Here is a 14,463-nt window from a genome sequence, read left to right as displayed (position 1 = left end):
GGTGTTGGAGGGTTGATGATGAGGCCGTCTCATGAGCACCGTTCTTACTTTGGCGGTGCTGTGTTGTAGGCTTGCTGATGGCTTTCACGGTGCCAGAGGTGTGTGTTGAGGAGGGTTGCTACAGTAGAGAGAGGACGGTGCGGCAATGGAGTGGGGGGATGATGAAGAGAGACGGCGGCTTGGAATCGGCCCTGCACAGCCGGGGCTGCCAGTCTTTCCGACTGAATCGCGTGGATTGTGTCAGAATGGCTGCGCGAGAGTGTGAAGCGCGAACGTGTTTTCCAGCTCAGGCAGGGAAAGCCGTAGCCGGGCAGGCGGCCTGCCACGAGCCCGGGTAGCTCAGTCGGTAGAGCATCAGACTTTTAATCTGAGGGTCCAGGGTTCAAGTCCCTGCTCGGGCGGGTCGCTTTTAAATCGCTCTGCCACGGGACAACAGCGAAGGCGCAGGGCAGTGCTAACAAATCAGACTCAATGGCCCTTACATTGTGGCGGTGGAAGCAAGCACAGGGCAGTTTTGCCTGCATTTCCGAACTGTCGCAGTTGCTGCCGTAATCGCGGAACGCGTGGCTTCTGTTTGAATTGATCTCTTTAAGGTCCTCCAAATGCGCGAAATCAGAAATTAGCATAGAATCCCTCGACTGTGGAAACAGGCTACCGACTCTCCCAAGAGTATCCCCCACACACCTAAACCCCCACCTCGTGACTCCGAACCTGCACATGCCTGAAAACAAGGGGCAATTTAGCATGGCCAAAACACCTGCGCTGCACTCCTTTGGACTGTGGGAGGAAACCGGATCCGTCGGACGAAATCCACGCAGACACGGGGAGAATGTGCAAACTCCACACAGGGAGTCGCCCGAGGCTCGAATGCGCCAAGGGTTCGTGGCGCTGGGAGGCAGCAGTGAAATCCTGATTATATTTGCAGGTGCTGAAGCTTCGATTTATGGAGACTGCTCTCATCGATCGTCTGCTTTTGTTTTCAAATCAACTCAGACACGTCCAACGGAACCTTCATGCACATCTTCCTTGGTTTGGAGCTGATGGTGATGTGGCCGTGCGTGTGGGAGTGTCGGTGTCTGCGGCTTTGTGGTGGGGTGGATTGTTTCGAGCAGAGAGTGGATGCTGGGGGTAGGGACGGCGCGTGGTGTTGGAGGGTTGATGATGAGGCCGTCTCATGAGCACCGTTCTTACTTTGGCGGTGCTGTGTTGTAGGCTTGCTGATGGCTTTGACGGTGCCAGAGGTGTGTGTTGAGGAGGGTTGCTACAGTAGAGAGAGAACGGTGCGGCAATGGAGTGGGGGGATGATGAAGAGAGACGGCGGCTTGGAATCGGCCCTGCACAGCCGGGGCTGCCAGTCTTTCCGACTGAATCGCGTGGATTGTGTCAGAATGGCTGCGCGAGAGTGTGAAGCGCGAACGTGTTTTCCAGCTCAGGCAGGGAAAGCCGTAGCCGGGCAGGCGGCCTGCCACGAGCCCGGGTAGCTCAGTCGGTAGAGCATCAGACTTTTAATCTGAGGGTCCAGGGTTCAAGTCCCTGCTCGGGCGGGTCGCTTTTAAATCGCTCTGCCACGGGACAACAGCGAAGGCGCAGGGCAGTGCTAACAAATCAGACTCAATGGCCCTTACATTGTGGCGGTGGAAGCAAGCACAGGGCAGTTTTGCCTGCATTTCCGAACTGTCGCAGTTGCTGCCGTAATCGCGGAACGCGTGGCTTCTGTTTGAATTGATCTCTTTAAGGTCCTCCAAATGCGCGAAATCAGAAATTAGCATAGAATCCCTCGACTGTGGAAACAGGCTACCGACTCTCCCAAGAGTATCCCCCACACACCTAAACCCCCACCTCGTGACTCCGAACCTGCACATGCCTGAAAACAAGGGGCAATTTAGCATGGCCAAAACACCTGCGCTGCACTCCTTTGGACTGTGGGAGGAAACCGGATCCGTCGGACGAAATCCACGCAGACACGGGGAGAATGTGCAAACTCCACACAGGGAGTCGCCCGAGGCTCGAATGCGCCAAGGGTTCGTGGCGCTGGGAGGCAGCAGTGAAATCCTGATTATATTTGCAGGTGCTGAAGCTTCGATTTATGGAGACTGCTCTCATCGATGGTCTGCTTTTTTTTTTCAAATCAACTCAGACACGTCCAACGGAACCTTCATGCACATCTTCCTTGGTTTGGAGCTGATGGTGATGTGGCCGTGCGTGAGGGAGTGTCGGTGTCTGCGGCTTTGTGGTAGGGTGGATTGTTTCGAGCAGAGAGTGGATGCTGGGGGTAGGGACGGCGCGTGGTGTTGGAGGGTTGATGATGAGGCCGTCTCATGAGCACCGTTCTTACTTTGGCGGTGCTGTGTTGTAGGCTTGCTGATGGCTTTGACGGTGCCAGAGGTGTGTGTTGAGGAGGGTTGCTACAGTAGAGAGAGGACGGTGCGGCAATGGAGTGGGGGGATGATGAAGAGAGACGGCGGCTTGGAATCGGCCCTGCACAGCCGGGGCTGCCAGTCTTTCCGACTGAATCGCGTGGATTGTGTCAGAATGGCTGCGCGAGAGTGTGAAGCGCGAACGTGTTTTCCAGCTCAGGCAGGGAAAGCCGTAGCCGGGCAGGCGGCCTGCCACGAGCCCGGGTAGCTCAGTCGGTAGAGCATCAGACTTTTAATCTGAGGGTCCAGGGTTCAAGTCCCTGCTCGGGCGGGTCGCTTTTAAATCGCTCTGCCACGGGACAACAGCGAAGGCGCAGGGCAGTGCTAACAAATCAGACTCAATGGCCCTTACATTGTGGCGGTGGAAGCAAGCACAGGGCAGTTTTGCCTGCATTTCCGAACTGTCGCAGTTGCTGCCGTAATCGCGGAACGCGTGGCTTCTGTTTGAATTGATCTCTTTAAGGTCCTCCAAATGCGCGAAATCAGAAATTAGCATAGAATCCCTCGACTGTGGAAACAGGCTACCGACTCTCCCAAGAGTATCCCCCACACACCTAAACCCCCACCTCGTGACTCCGAACCTGCACATGCCTGAAAACAAGGGGCAATTTAGCATGGCCAAAACACCTGCGCTGCACTCCTTTGGACTGTGGGAGGAAACCGGATCCGTCGGACGAAATCCACGCAGACACGGGGAGAATGTGCAAACTCCACACAGGGAGTCGCCCGAGGCTCGAATGCGCCAAGGGTTCGTGGCGCTGGGAGGCAGCAGTGAAATCCTGATTATATTTGCAGGTGCTGAAGCTTCGATTTATGGAGACTGCTCTCATCGATGGTCTGCTTTTTTTTTTCAAATCAACTCAGACACGTCCAACGGAACCTTCATGCACATCTTCCTTGGTTTGGAGCTGATGGTGATGTGGCCGTGCGTGAGGGAGTGTCGGTGTCTGCGGCTTTGTGGTAGGGTGGATTGTTTCGAGCAGAGAGTGGATGCTGGGGGTAGGGACGGCGCGTGGTGTTGGAGGGTTGATGATGAGGCCGTCTCATGAGCACCGTTCTTACTTTGGCGGTGCTGTGTTGTAGGCTTGCTGATGGCTTTGACGGTGCCAGAGGTGTGTGTTGAGGAGGGTTGCTACAGTAGAGAGAGGACGGTGCGGCAATGGAGTGGGGGGATGATGAAGAGAGACGGCGGCTTGGAATCGGCCCTGCACAGCCGGGGCTGCCAGTCTTTCCGACTGAATCGCGTGGATTGTGTCAGAATGGCTGCGCGAGAGTGTGAAGCGCGAACGTGTTTTCCAGCTCAGGCAGGGAAAGCCGTAGCCGGGCAGGCGGCCTGCCACGAGCCCGGGTAGCTCAGTCGGTAGAGCATCAGACTTTTAATCTGAGGGTCCAGGGTTCAAGTCCCTGCGCGGGCGGGTCGCTTTTAAATCGCTCTGCCACGGGACAACAGCGAAGGCGCAGGGCAGTGCTAACAAATCAGACTCAATGGCCCTTACATTGTGGCGGTGGAAGCAAGCACAGGGCAGTTTTGCCTGCATTTCCGAACTGTCGCAGTTGCTGCCGTAATCGCGGAACGCGTGGCTTCTGTTTGAATTGATCTCTTTAAGGTCCTCCAAATGCGCGAAATCAGAAATTAGCATAGAATCCCTCGACTGTGGAAACAGGCTACCGACTCTCCCAAGAGTATCCCCCACACACCTAAACCCCCACCTCGTGACTCCGAACCTGCACATGCCTGAAAACAAGGGGCAATTTAGCATGGCCAAAACACCTGCGCTGCACTCCTTTGGACTGTGGGAGGAAACCGGATCCGTCGGACGAAATCCACGCAGACACGGGGAGAATGTGCAAACTCCACACAGGGAGTCGCCCGAGGCTCGAATGCGCCAAGGGTTCGTGGCGATGGGAGGCAGCAGTGAAATCCTGATTATATTTGCAGGTGCTGAAGCTTCGATTTATGGAGACTGCTCTCATCGATGGTCTGCTTTTTTTTTTCAAATCAACTCAGACACGTCCAACGGAACCTTCATGCACATCTTCCTTGGTTTGGAGCTGATGGTGATGTGGCCGTGCGTGTGGGAGTGTCGGTGTCTGCGGCTTTGTGGTGGGGTGGATTGTTTCGAGCAGAGAGTGGATGCTGGGGGTAGGGACGGCGCGTGGTGTTGGAGGGTTGATGATGAGGCCGTCTCATGAGCACCGTTCTTACTTTGGCGGTGCTGTGTTGTAGGCTTGCTGATGGCTTTGACGGTGCCAGAGGTGTGTGTTGAGGAGGGTTGCTACAGTAGAGAGAGGACGGTGCGGCAATGGAGTGGGGGGATGATGAAGAGAGACGGCGGCTTGGAATCGGCCCTGCACAGCCGGGGCTGCCAGTCTTTCCGACTGAATCGCGTGGATTGTGTCAGAATGGCTGCGCGAGAGTGTGAAGCGCGAACGTGTTTTCCAGCTCAGGCAGGGAAAGCCGTAGCCGGGCAGGCGGCCTGCCACGAGCCCGGGTAGCTCAGTCGGTAGAGCATCAGACTTTTAATCTGAGGGTCCAGGGTTCAAGTCCCTGCTCGGGCGGGTCGCTTTTAAATCGCTCTGCCACGGGACAACAGCGAAGGCGCAGGGCAGTGCTAACAAATCAGACTCAATGGCCCTTACATTGTGGCGGTGGAAGCAAGCACAGGGCAGTTTTGCCTGCATTTCCGAACTGTCGCAGTTGCTGCCGTAATCGCGGAACGCGTGGCTTCTGTTTGAATTGATCTCTTTAAGGTCCTCCAAATGCGCGAAATCAGAAATTAGCATAGAATCCCTCGACTGTGGAAACAGGCTACCGACTCTCCCAAGAGTATCCCCCACACACCTAAACCCCCACCTCGTGACTCCGAACCTGCACATGCCTGAAAACAAGGGGCAATTTAGCATGGCCAAAACACCTGCGCTGCACTCCTTTGGACTGTGGGAGGAAACCGGATCCGTCGGACGAAATCCACGCAGACACGGGGAGAATGTGCAAACTCCACACAGGGAGTCGCCCGAGGCTCGAATGCGCCAAGGGTTCGTGGCGCTGGGAGGCAGCAGTGAAATCCTGATTATATTTGCAGGTGCTGAAGCTTCGATTTATGGAGACTGCTCTCATCGATGGTCTGCTTTTTTTTTTCAAATCAACTCAGACACGTCCAACGGAACCTTCATGCACATCTTCCTTGGTTTGGAGCTGATGGTGATGTGGCCGTGCGTGAGGGAGTGTCGGTGTCTGCGGCTTTGTGGTAGGGTGGATTGTTTCGAGCAGAGAGTGGATGCTGGGGGTAGGGACGGCGCGTGGTGTTGGAGGGTTGATGATGAGGCCGTCTCATGAGCACCGTTCTTACTTTGGCGGTGCTGTGTTGTAGGCTTGCTGATGGCTTTGACGGTGCCAGTGGTGTGTGTTGAGGAGGGTTGCTACAGTAGAGAGAGGACGGTGCGGCAATGGAGTGGGGGGATGATGAAGAGAGACGGCGGCTTGGAATCGGCCCTGCACAGCCGGGGCTGCCAGTCTTTCCGACTGAATCGCGTGGATTGTGTCAGAATGGCTGCGCGAGAGTGTGAAGCGCGAACGTGTTTTCCAGCTCAGGCAGGGAAAGCCGTAGCCGGGCAGGCGGCCTGCCACGAGCCCGGGTAGCTCAGTCGGTAGAGCATCAGACTTTTAATCTGAGGGTCCAGGGTTCAAGTCCCTGCGCGGGCGGGTCGCTTTTAAATCGCTCTGCCACGGGACAACAGCGAAGGCGCAGGGCAGTGCTAACAAATCAGACTCAATGGCCCTTACATTGTGGCGGTGGAAGCAAGCACAGGGCAGTTTTGCCTGCATTTCCGAACTGTCGCAGTTGCTGCCGTAATCGCGGAACGCGTGGCTTCTGTTTGAATTGATCTCTTTAAGGTCCTCCAAATGCGCGAAATCAGAAATTAGCATAGAATCCCTCGACTGTGGAAACAGGCTACCGACTCTCCCAAGAGTATCCCCCACACACCTAAACCCCCACCTCGTGACTCCGAACCTGCACATGCCTGAAAACAAGGGGCAATTTAGCATGGCCAAAACACCTGCGCTGCACTCCTTTGGACTGTGGGAGGAAACCGGATCCGTCGGACGAAATCCACGCAGACACGGGGAGAATGTGCAAACTCCACCCACACAGGGAGTCGCCCGAGGCTCGAATGCGCCAAGGGTTCGTGGCGATGGGAGGCAGCAGTGAAATCCTGATTATATTTGCAGGTGCTGAAGCTTCGATTTATGGAGACTGCTCTCATCGATCGTCTGCTTTTGTTTTCAAATCAACTCAGACACGTCCAACGGAACCTTCATGCACATCTTCCTTGGTTTGGAGCTGATGGTGATGTGGCCGTGCGTGTGGGAGTGTCGGTGTCTGCGGCTTTGTGGTGGGGTGGATTGTTTCGAGCAGAGAGTGGATGCTGGGGGTAGGGACGGCGCGTGGTGTTGGAGGGTTGATGATGAGGCCGTCTCATGAGCACCGTTCTTACTTTGGCGGTGCTGTGTTGTAGGCTTGCTGATGGCTTTGACGGTGCCAGAGGTGTGTGTTGAGGAGGGTTGCTACAGTAGAGAGAGAACGGTGCGGCAATGGAGTGGGGGGATGATGAAGAGAGACGGCGGCTTGGAATCGGCCCTGCACAGCCGGGGCTGCCAGTCTTTCCGACTGAATCGCGTGGATTGTGTCAGAATGGCTGCGCGAGAGTGTGAAGCGCGAACGTGTTTTCCAGCTCAGGCAGGGAAAGCCGTAGCCGGGCAGGCGGCCGGCCACCAGCCCGGGTAGCTCAGTCGGTAGAGCATCAGACTTTTAATCTGAGGGTCCAGGGTTCAAGTCCCTGCTCGGGCGGGTCGCTTTTAAATCGCTCTGCCACGGGACAACAGCGAAGGCGCAGGGCAGTGCTAACAAATCAGACTCAATGGCCCTTACATTGTGGCGGTGGAAGCAAGCACAGGGCAGTTTTGCCTGCATTTCCGAACTGTCGCAGTTGCTGCCGTAATCGCGGAACGCGTGGCTTCTGTTTGAATTGATCTCTTTAAGGTCCTCCAAATGCGCGAAATCAGAAATTAGCATAGAATCCCTCGACTGTGGAAACAGGCTACCGACTCTCCCAAGAGTATCCCCCACACACCTAAACCCCCACCTCGTGACTCCGAACCTGCACATGCCTGAAAACAAGGGGCAATTTAGCATGGCCAAAACACCTGCGCTGCACTCCTTTGGACTGTGGGAGGAAACCGGATCCGTCGGACGAAATCCACGCAGACACGGGGAGAATGTGCAAACTCCACACAGGGAGTCGCCCGAGGCTCGAATGCGCCAAGGGTTCGTGGCGATGGGAGGCAGCAGTGAAATCCTGATTATATTTGCAGGTGCTGAAGCTTCGATTTATGGAGACTGCTCTCATCGATCGTCTGCTTTTGTTTTCAAATCAACTCAGACACGTCCAACGGAACCTTCATGCACATCTTCCTTGGTTTGGAGCTGATGGTGATGTGGCCGTGCGTGTGGGAGTGTCGGTGTCTGCGGCTTTGTGGTGGGGTGGATTGTTTCGAGCAGAGAGTGGATGCTGGGGGTAGGGACGGCGCGTGGTGTTGGAGGGTTGATGATGAGGCCGTCTCATGAGCACCGTTCTTACTTTGGCGGTGCTGTGTTGTAGGCTTGCTGATGGCTTTGACGGTGCCAGAGGTGTGTGTTGAGGAGGGTTGCTACAGTAGAGAGAGGACGGTGCGGCAATGGAGTGGGGGGATGATGAAGAGAGACGGCGGCTTGGAATCGGCCCTGCACAGCCGGGGCTGCCAGTCTTTCCGACTGAATCGCGTGGATTGTGTCAGAATGGCTGCGCGAGAGTGTGAAGCGCGAACGTGTTTTCCAGCTCAGGCAGGGAAAGCCGTAGCCGGGCAGGCGGCCTGCCACGAGCCCGGGTAGCTCAGTCGGTAGAGCATCAGACTTTTAATCTGAGGGTCCAGGGTTCAAGTCCCTGCTCGGGCGGGTCGCTTTTAAATCGCTCTGCCACGGGACAACAGCGAAGGCGCAGGGCAGTGCTTACAAATCAGACTCAATGGCCCTTACATTGTGGCGGTGGAAGCAAGCACAGGGCAGTTTTGCCTGCATTTCCGAACTGTCGCAGTTGCTGCCGTAATCGCGGAACGCGTGGCTTCTGTTTGAATTGATCTCTTTAAGGTCCTCCAAATGCGCGAAATCAGAAATTAGCATAGAATCCCTCGACTGTGGAAACAGGCTACCGACTCTCCCAAGAGTATCCCCCACACACCTAAACCCCCACCTCGTGACTCCGAACCTGCACATGCCTGAAAACAAGGGGCAATTTAGCATGGCCAAAACACCTGCGCTGCACTCCTTTGGACTGTGGGAGGAAACCGGATCCGTCGGACGAAATCCACGCAGACACGGGGAGAATGTGCAAACTCCACACAGGGAGTCGCCCGAGGCTCGAATGCGCCAAGGGTTCGTGGCGATGGGAGGCAGCAGTGAAATCCTGATTATATTTGCAGGTGCTGAAGCTTCGATTTATGGAGACTGCTCTCATCGATCGTCTGCTTTTGTTTTCAAATCAACTCAGACACGTCCAACGGAACCTTCATGCACATCTTCCTTGGTTTGGAGCTGATGGTGATGTGGCCGTGCGTGTGGGAGTGTCGGTGTCTGCGGCTTTGTGGTGGGGTGGATTGTTTCGAGCAGAGAGTGGATGCTGGGGGTAGGGACGGCGCGTGGTGTTGGAGGGTTGATGATGAGGCCGTCTCATGAGCACCGTTCTTACTTTGGCGGTGCTGTGTTGTAGGCTTGCTGATGGCTTTGACGGTGCCAGAGGTGTGTGTTGAGGAGGGTTGCTACAGTAGAGAGAGGACGGTGCGGCAATGGAGTGGGGGGATGATGAAGAGAGACGGCGGCTTGGAATCGGCCCTGCACAGCCGGGGCTGCCAGTCTTTCCGACTGAATCGCGTGGATTGTGTCAGAATGGCTGCGCGAGAGTGTGAAGCGCGAACGTGTTTTCCAGCTCAGGCAGGGAAAGCCGTAGCCGGGCAGGCGGCCTGCCACGAGCCCGGGTAGCTCAGTCGGTAGAGCATCAGACTTTTAATCTGAGGGTCCAGGGTTCAAGTCCCTGCTCGGGCGGGTCGCTTTTAAATCGCTCTGCCACGGGACAACAGCGAAGGCGCAGGGCAGTGCTTACAAATCAGACTCAATGGCCCTTACATTGTGGCGGTGGAAGCAAGCACAGGGCAGTTTTGCCTGCATTTCCGAACTGTCGCAGTTGCTGCCGTAATCGCGGAACGCGTGGCTTCTGTTTGAATTGATCTCTTTAAGGTCCTCCAAATGCGCGAAATCAGAAATTAGCATAGAATCCCTCGACTGTGGAAACAGGCTACCGACTCTCCCAAGAGTATCCCCCACACACCTAAACCCCCACCTCGTGACTCCGAACCTGCACATGCCTGAAAACAAGGGGCAATTTAGCATGGCCAAAACACCTGCGCTGCACTCCTTTGGACTGTGGGAGGAAACCGGATCCGTCGGACGAAATCCACGCAGACACGGGGAGAATGTGCAAACTCCACACAGGGAGTCGCCCGAGGCTCGAATGCGCCAAGGGTTCGTGGCGATGGGAGGCAGCAGTGAAATCCTGATTATATTTGCAGGTGCTGAAGCTTCGATTTATGGAGACTGCTCTCATCGATGGTCTGCTTTTGTTTTCAAATCAACTCAGACACGTCCAACGGAACCTTCATGCACATCTTCCTTGGTTTGGAGCTGATGGTGATGTGGCCGTGCGTGTGGGAGTGTCGGTGTCTGCGGCTTTGTGGTGGGGTGGATTGTTTCGAGCAGAGAGTGGATGCTGGGGGTAGGGACTGTGCGTGGTGTTGGAGGGTTGATGATGAGGCCGCCTCATGAGCACCGTTCTTACTTTGGCGGTGCTGTGTTGTAGGCTTGCTGATGGCTTTGACGGTGCCAGAGGTGTGTGTTGAGGAGGGTTGCTACAGTAGAGAGAGGACGGTGCGGCAATGGAGTGGGGGGATGATGAAGAGAGACGGCGGCTTGGAATCGGCCCTGCACAGCCGGGGCTGCCAGTCTTTCCGACTGAATCGCGTGGATTGTGTCAGAATGGCTGCGCGAGAGTGTGAAGCGCGAACGTGTTTTCCAGCTCAGGCAGGGAAAGCCGTAGCCGGGCAGGCGGCCTGCCACGAGCCCGGGTAGCTCAGTCGGTAGAGCATCAGACTTTTAATCTGAGGGTCCAGGGTTCAAGTCCCTGCTCGGGCGGGTCGCTTTTAAATCGCTCTGCCACGGGACAACAGCGAAGGCGCAGGGCAGTGCTAACAAATCAGACTCAATGGCCCTTACATTGTGGCGGTGGAAGCAAGCACAGGGCAGTTTTGCCTGCATTTCCGAACTGTCGCAGTTGCTGCCGTAATCGCGGAACGCGTGGCTTCTGTTTGAATTGATCTCTTTAAGGTCCTCCAAATGCGCGAAATCAGAAATTAGCATAGAATCCCTCGACTGTGGAAACAGGCTACCGACTCTCCCAAGAGTATCCCCCACACACCTAAACCCCCACCTCGTGACTCCGAACCTGCACATGCCTGAAAACAAGGGGCAATTTAGCATGGCCAAAACACCTGCGCTGCACTCCTTTGGACTGTGGGAGGAAACCGGATCCGTCGGACGAAATCCACGCAGACACGGGGAGAATGTGCAAACTCCACACAGGGAGTCGCCCGAGGCTCGAATGCGCCAAGGGTTCGTGGCGATGGGAGGCAGCAGTGAAATCCTGATTATATTTGCAGGTGCTGAAGCTTCGATTTATGGAGACTGCTCTCATCGATCGTCTGCTTTTGTTTTCAAATCAACTCAGACACGTCCAACGGAACCTTCATGCACATCTTCCTTGGTTTGGAGCTGATGGTGATGTGGCCGTGCGTGTGGGAGTGTCGGTGTCTGCGGCTTTGTGGTGGGGTGGATTGTTTCGAGCAGAGAGTGGATGCTGGGGGTAGGGACGGCGCGTGGTGTTGGAGGGTTGATGATGAGGCCGTCTCATGAGCACCGTTCTTACTTTGGCGGTGCTGTGTTGTAGGCTTTCTGATGGATTTGACGGTGCCATAGGTGTGTGTTGAGGAGGGTTGCTACAGTAGAGAGAGGACGGTGCGGCAATGGAGTGGGGGGATGATGAAGAGAGACGGCGGCTTGGAATCGGCCCTGCACAGCGGGGCTGCCAGTCTTTCCGACTGAATCGCGTGGATTGTGTCAGAATGGCTGCGCGAGAGTGTGAAGCGCGAACGTGTTTTCCAGCTCAGGCAGGAAAAGCCGTGGCCGGGCAAGCGGCCTGCCACGAGCCCGGGTAGCTCAGTCGGTAGGGCATCAGACTTTTAATCTGGTTCAAGTCCCTGCTCGGGCGGGTCGCTTTTAAATCGCTCTGCCACGGGACAACAGCGAAGGCGCAGGGCAGTGCTAACAAATCAGACTCAATGGCCCTTACATTGTGGCGGTGGAAGCAAGCACAGGGCAGTTTTGCCTGCATTTCCGAACTGTCGCAGTTGCTGCCGTAATCGCGGAACGCGTGGCTTCTGTTTGAATTGATCTCTTTAAGGCCCTCCAAATGCGCGAAATCAGAAATTAGCATAGAATCCCTCGACTGTGGAAACAGGCTACCGACTCTCCCAAGAGTATCCCCCACACACCTAAACCCCCACCTCGTGACTCCGAACCTGCACATGCCTGAAAACAAGGGGCAATTTAGCATGGCCAAAACACCTGCGCTGCACTCCTTTGGACTGTGGGAGGAAACCGGATCCGTCGGACGAAATCCACGCAGACACGGGGAGAATGTGCAAACTCCACACAGGGAGTCGCCCGAGGCTCGAATGCGCCAAGGGTTCGTGGCGCTGGGAGGCAGCAGTGAAATCCTGATTATATTTGCAGGTGCTGAAGCTTCGATTTATGGAGACTGCTCTCATCGATGGTCTGCTTTTTTTTTTCAAATCAACTCAGACACGTCCAACGGAACCTTCATGCACATCTTCCTTGGTTTGGAGCTGATGGTGATGTGGCCGTGTGGGAGTGTCGGTGTCTGCGGCTTTGTGGTGGGGTGGATTGTTTCGAGCAGAGAGTGGATGCTGGGGGTAGGGACGGCGCGTGGTGTTGGAGGGTTGATGATGAGGCCGTCTCATGAGCACCGTTCTTACTTTGGCGGTGCTGTGTTGTAGGCTTGCTGATGGCTTTGACGGTGTCAGAGGTGTGTGTTGAGGAGGGTTGCTACAGTAGAGAGAGGACGGTGCGGCAATGGAGTGGGGGGATGATGAAGAGAGACGGCGGCTTGGAATCGGCCCTGCACAGCCGGGGCTGCCAGTCTTTCCGACTGAATCGCGTGGATTGTGTCAGAATGGCTGCGCGAGAGTGTGAAGCGCGAACGTGTTTTCCAGCTCAGGCAGGGAAAGCCGTAGCCGGGCAGGCGGCCTGCCACGAGCCCGGGTAGCTCAGTCGGTAGGGCATCAGACTTTTAATCTGGTTCAAGTCCCTGCTCGGGCGGGTCGCTTTTAAATCGCTCTGCAACGGGACAACAGCGAAGGCGCAGGGCAGTGCTTACAAATCAGAGTCAATGGCCCTCACATTGTGGCGGTGGAAGCAAGCACAGGGCAGTTTTGCCTGCATTTCCGAACTGTCGCAGTTGCTGCCGTAATCGCGGAACGCGTGGCTTCTGTTTGAATTGATCTCTTTAAGGTCCTCCAAATGCGCGAAATCAGAAATTAGCATAGAATCCCTCGACTGTGGAAACAGGCTACCGACTCTCCCAAGAGTATCCCCCACACACCTAAACCCCCACCTCGTGACTCCGAACCTGCACATGCCTGAAAACAAGGGGCAATTTAGCATGGCCAAAACTCCTGCGCTGCACTCCTTTGGACTGTGGGAGGAAACCGGATCCGTCGGACGAAATCCACGCAGACACGGGGAGAATGTGCAAACTCCACACAGGGAGTCGCCCGAGACTCGAATCCGACAAGGGTCCGTGGCGCTGGGAGGCAGCAGTGAAATCCTGATTATATTTGCAGGTACTGAAGCTTCGATTTATGGAGACTGCTCTCATCGATGGTCTGCTTTTTTTCAAATCAACTCAGACACGTCAAACGGAACCTTCATGCACACCTTCCTTGGTTTGGAGCTGATGGCGACGTGGCAGTGCGTGTGGGAGTGTCGGTGTCTGCGGCTTGTGGTGCGGTGGATTGTGTCGAGCGGAGAGTGGATGCTGGGGGTAGGGACTGTGCGTGGTGTTGGAGGGTTGATGATGAGGGGCTGAAGTGTGCGCAAGGTGACGGACCGGTGTCGAATTGCGTGCGTGCTGTGGTGTTTTACGAGGTGCGGTGATGCTGGGATGGGGAGAGACTTGAAGTCGACTCGTTGTCACGGTGATGAGGGCTAACAGAAATTGCCGGCGAACATTTACCTGTCTGTGGTGAATGAGTGTTGTCGGTTGCTGAGGGTGGCACTTCTTCTCAATACTGGCGAGTCGATTGGATTCCACCCTTGGGCGACTGTCAACGTGGAGTTTGCACGTTCTCCGTGTGTTTACTCCGGGTTCCTCCCAGCGACCAAAGATGAAAGGTGGACTTGTGAGCTAGTTCGCCCACGCCAAATTGCCCACAGCATCACACGGATGTGTCGGCTCGCTGGATTAGCCATGGGAAAAGTTGCTTTGCAGGAAGAGAATGGAGCGCTGTGGACTGGACGGGCCGAAGGGCCTCCTGCCACGCTCTTCCAATTCGATTCACTTCTCAGAAACAGACCCATAAATCGATGGCGAAGCAAAACTAATCGCTCACAAAAACCGACAGAACCGATGCGCTTCTCCAGCATTTTGTGTTCTTGTTTTGTTCTTGTTGATGATGAAGCCGTCTCATGAGCACCGTTCTTCCTTTGGCGCTGCTGTGTTGTAAGCTTGCTGATGGTTTTGACGGTGCCAGAGGTGTGTGTTGAGGAGGGTTGTTACAGTAGAGAGAGGACGGTGCGGCAATGGAGTGGGGGTGACGAAGAGA

The 14,463-nt window shown here is 55.5% G+C and overlaps 10 non-coding genes across 10 annotated transcripts; all 10 read left to right on the top strand.

Moving 5' to 3' along the window:
- Positions 1-328: 328 nt before the first annotated feature.
- On the top strand, positions 329-401 carry trnak-uuu (transfer RNA lysine (anticodon UUU)). The gene has a single exon. It is a non-coding gene; the product is annotated as a tRNA-Lys (tRNA).
- Positions 402-1,471: 1,070 nt separating this feature from the next.
- trnak-uuu (transfer RNA lysine (anticodon UUU)) lies at positions 1,472-1,544 on the top strand. The gene has a single exon. It is a non-coding gene; the product is annotated as a tRNA-Lys (tRNA).
- Positions 1,545-2,615: 1,071 nt separating this feature from the next.
- Positions 2,616-2,688, top strand: trnak-uuu (transfer RNA lysine (anticodon UUU)). The gene has a single exon. It is a non-coding gene; the product is annotated as a tRNA-Lys (tRNA).
- A 1,071-nt stretch (positions 2,689-3,759) lies between these two features.
- On the top strand, positions 3,760-3,832 carry trnak-uuu (transfer RNA lysine (anticodon UUU)). The gene has a single exon. It is a non-coding gene; the product is annotated as a tRNA-Lys (tRNA).
- A 1,071-nt stretch (positions 3,833-4,903) lies between these two features.
- trnak-uuu (transfer RNA lysine (anticodon UUU)) lies at positions 4,904-4,976 on the top strand. The gene has a single exon. It is a non-coding gene; the product is annotated as a tRNA-Lys (tRNA).
- Positions 4,977-6,047: 1,071 nt separating this feature from the next.
- On the top strand, positions 6,048-6,120 carry trnak-uuu (transfer RNA lysine (anticodon UUU)). The gene has a single exon. It is a non-coding gene; the product is annotated as a tRNA-Lys (tRNA).
- A 1,074-nt stretch (positions 6,121-7,194) lies between these two features.
- Positions 7,195-7,267, top strand: trnak-uuu (transfer RNA lysine (anticodon UUU)). The gene has a single exon. It is a non-coding gene; the product is annotated as a tRNA-Lys (tRNA).
- Positions 7,268-8,337: 1,070 nt separating this feature from the next.
- On the top strand, positions 8,338-8,410 carry trnak-uuu (transfer RNA lysine (anticodon UUU)). Its single transcript has one exon. It is a non-coding gene; the product is annotated as a tRNA-Lys (tRNA).
- Positions 8,411-9,480: 1,070 nt separating this feature from the next.
- On the top strand, positions 9,481-9,553 carry trnak-uuu (transfer RNA lysine (anticodon UUU)). Its single transcript has one exon. It is a non-coding gene; the product is annotated as a tRNA-Lys (tRNA).
- A 1,070-nt stretch (positions 9,554-10,623) lies between these two features.
- On the top strand, positions 10,624-10,696 carry trnak-uuu (transfer RNA lysine (anticodon UUU)). Its single transcript has one exon. It is a non-coding gene; the product is annotated as a tRNA-Lys (tRNA).
- Positions 10,697-14,463: the final 3,767 nt, after the last annotated feature.

Source organism: Chiloscyllium punctatum, chromosome 24, assembly GCF_047496795.1.
Source record: "Chiloscyllium punctatum isolate Juve2018m chromosome 24, sChiPun1.3, whole genome shotgun sequence".
Classification (NCBI taxonomy): Eukaryota; Metazoa; Chordata; class Chondrichthyes; order Orectolobiformes; family Hemiscylliidae; genus Chiloscyllium; species Chiloscyllium punctatum.
The sequence above is the reverse complement of the archived record's forward strand: the minus strand, read 5'-3'. Positions and strand labels throughout refer to the sequence as shown.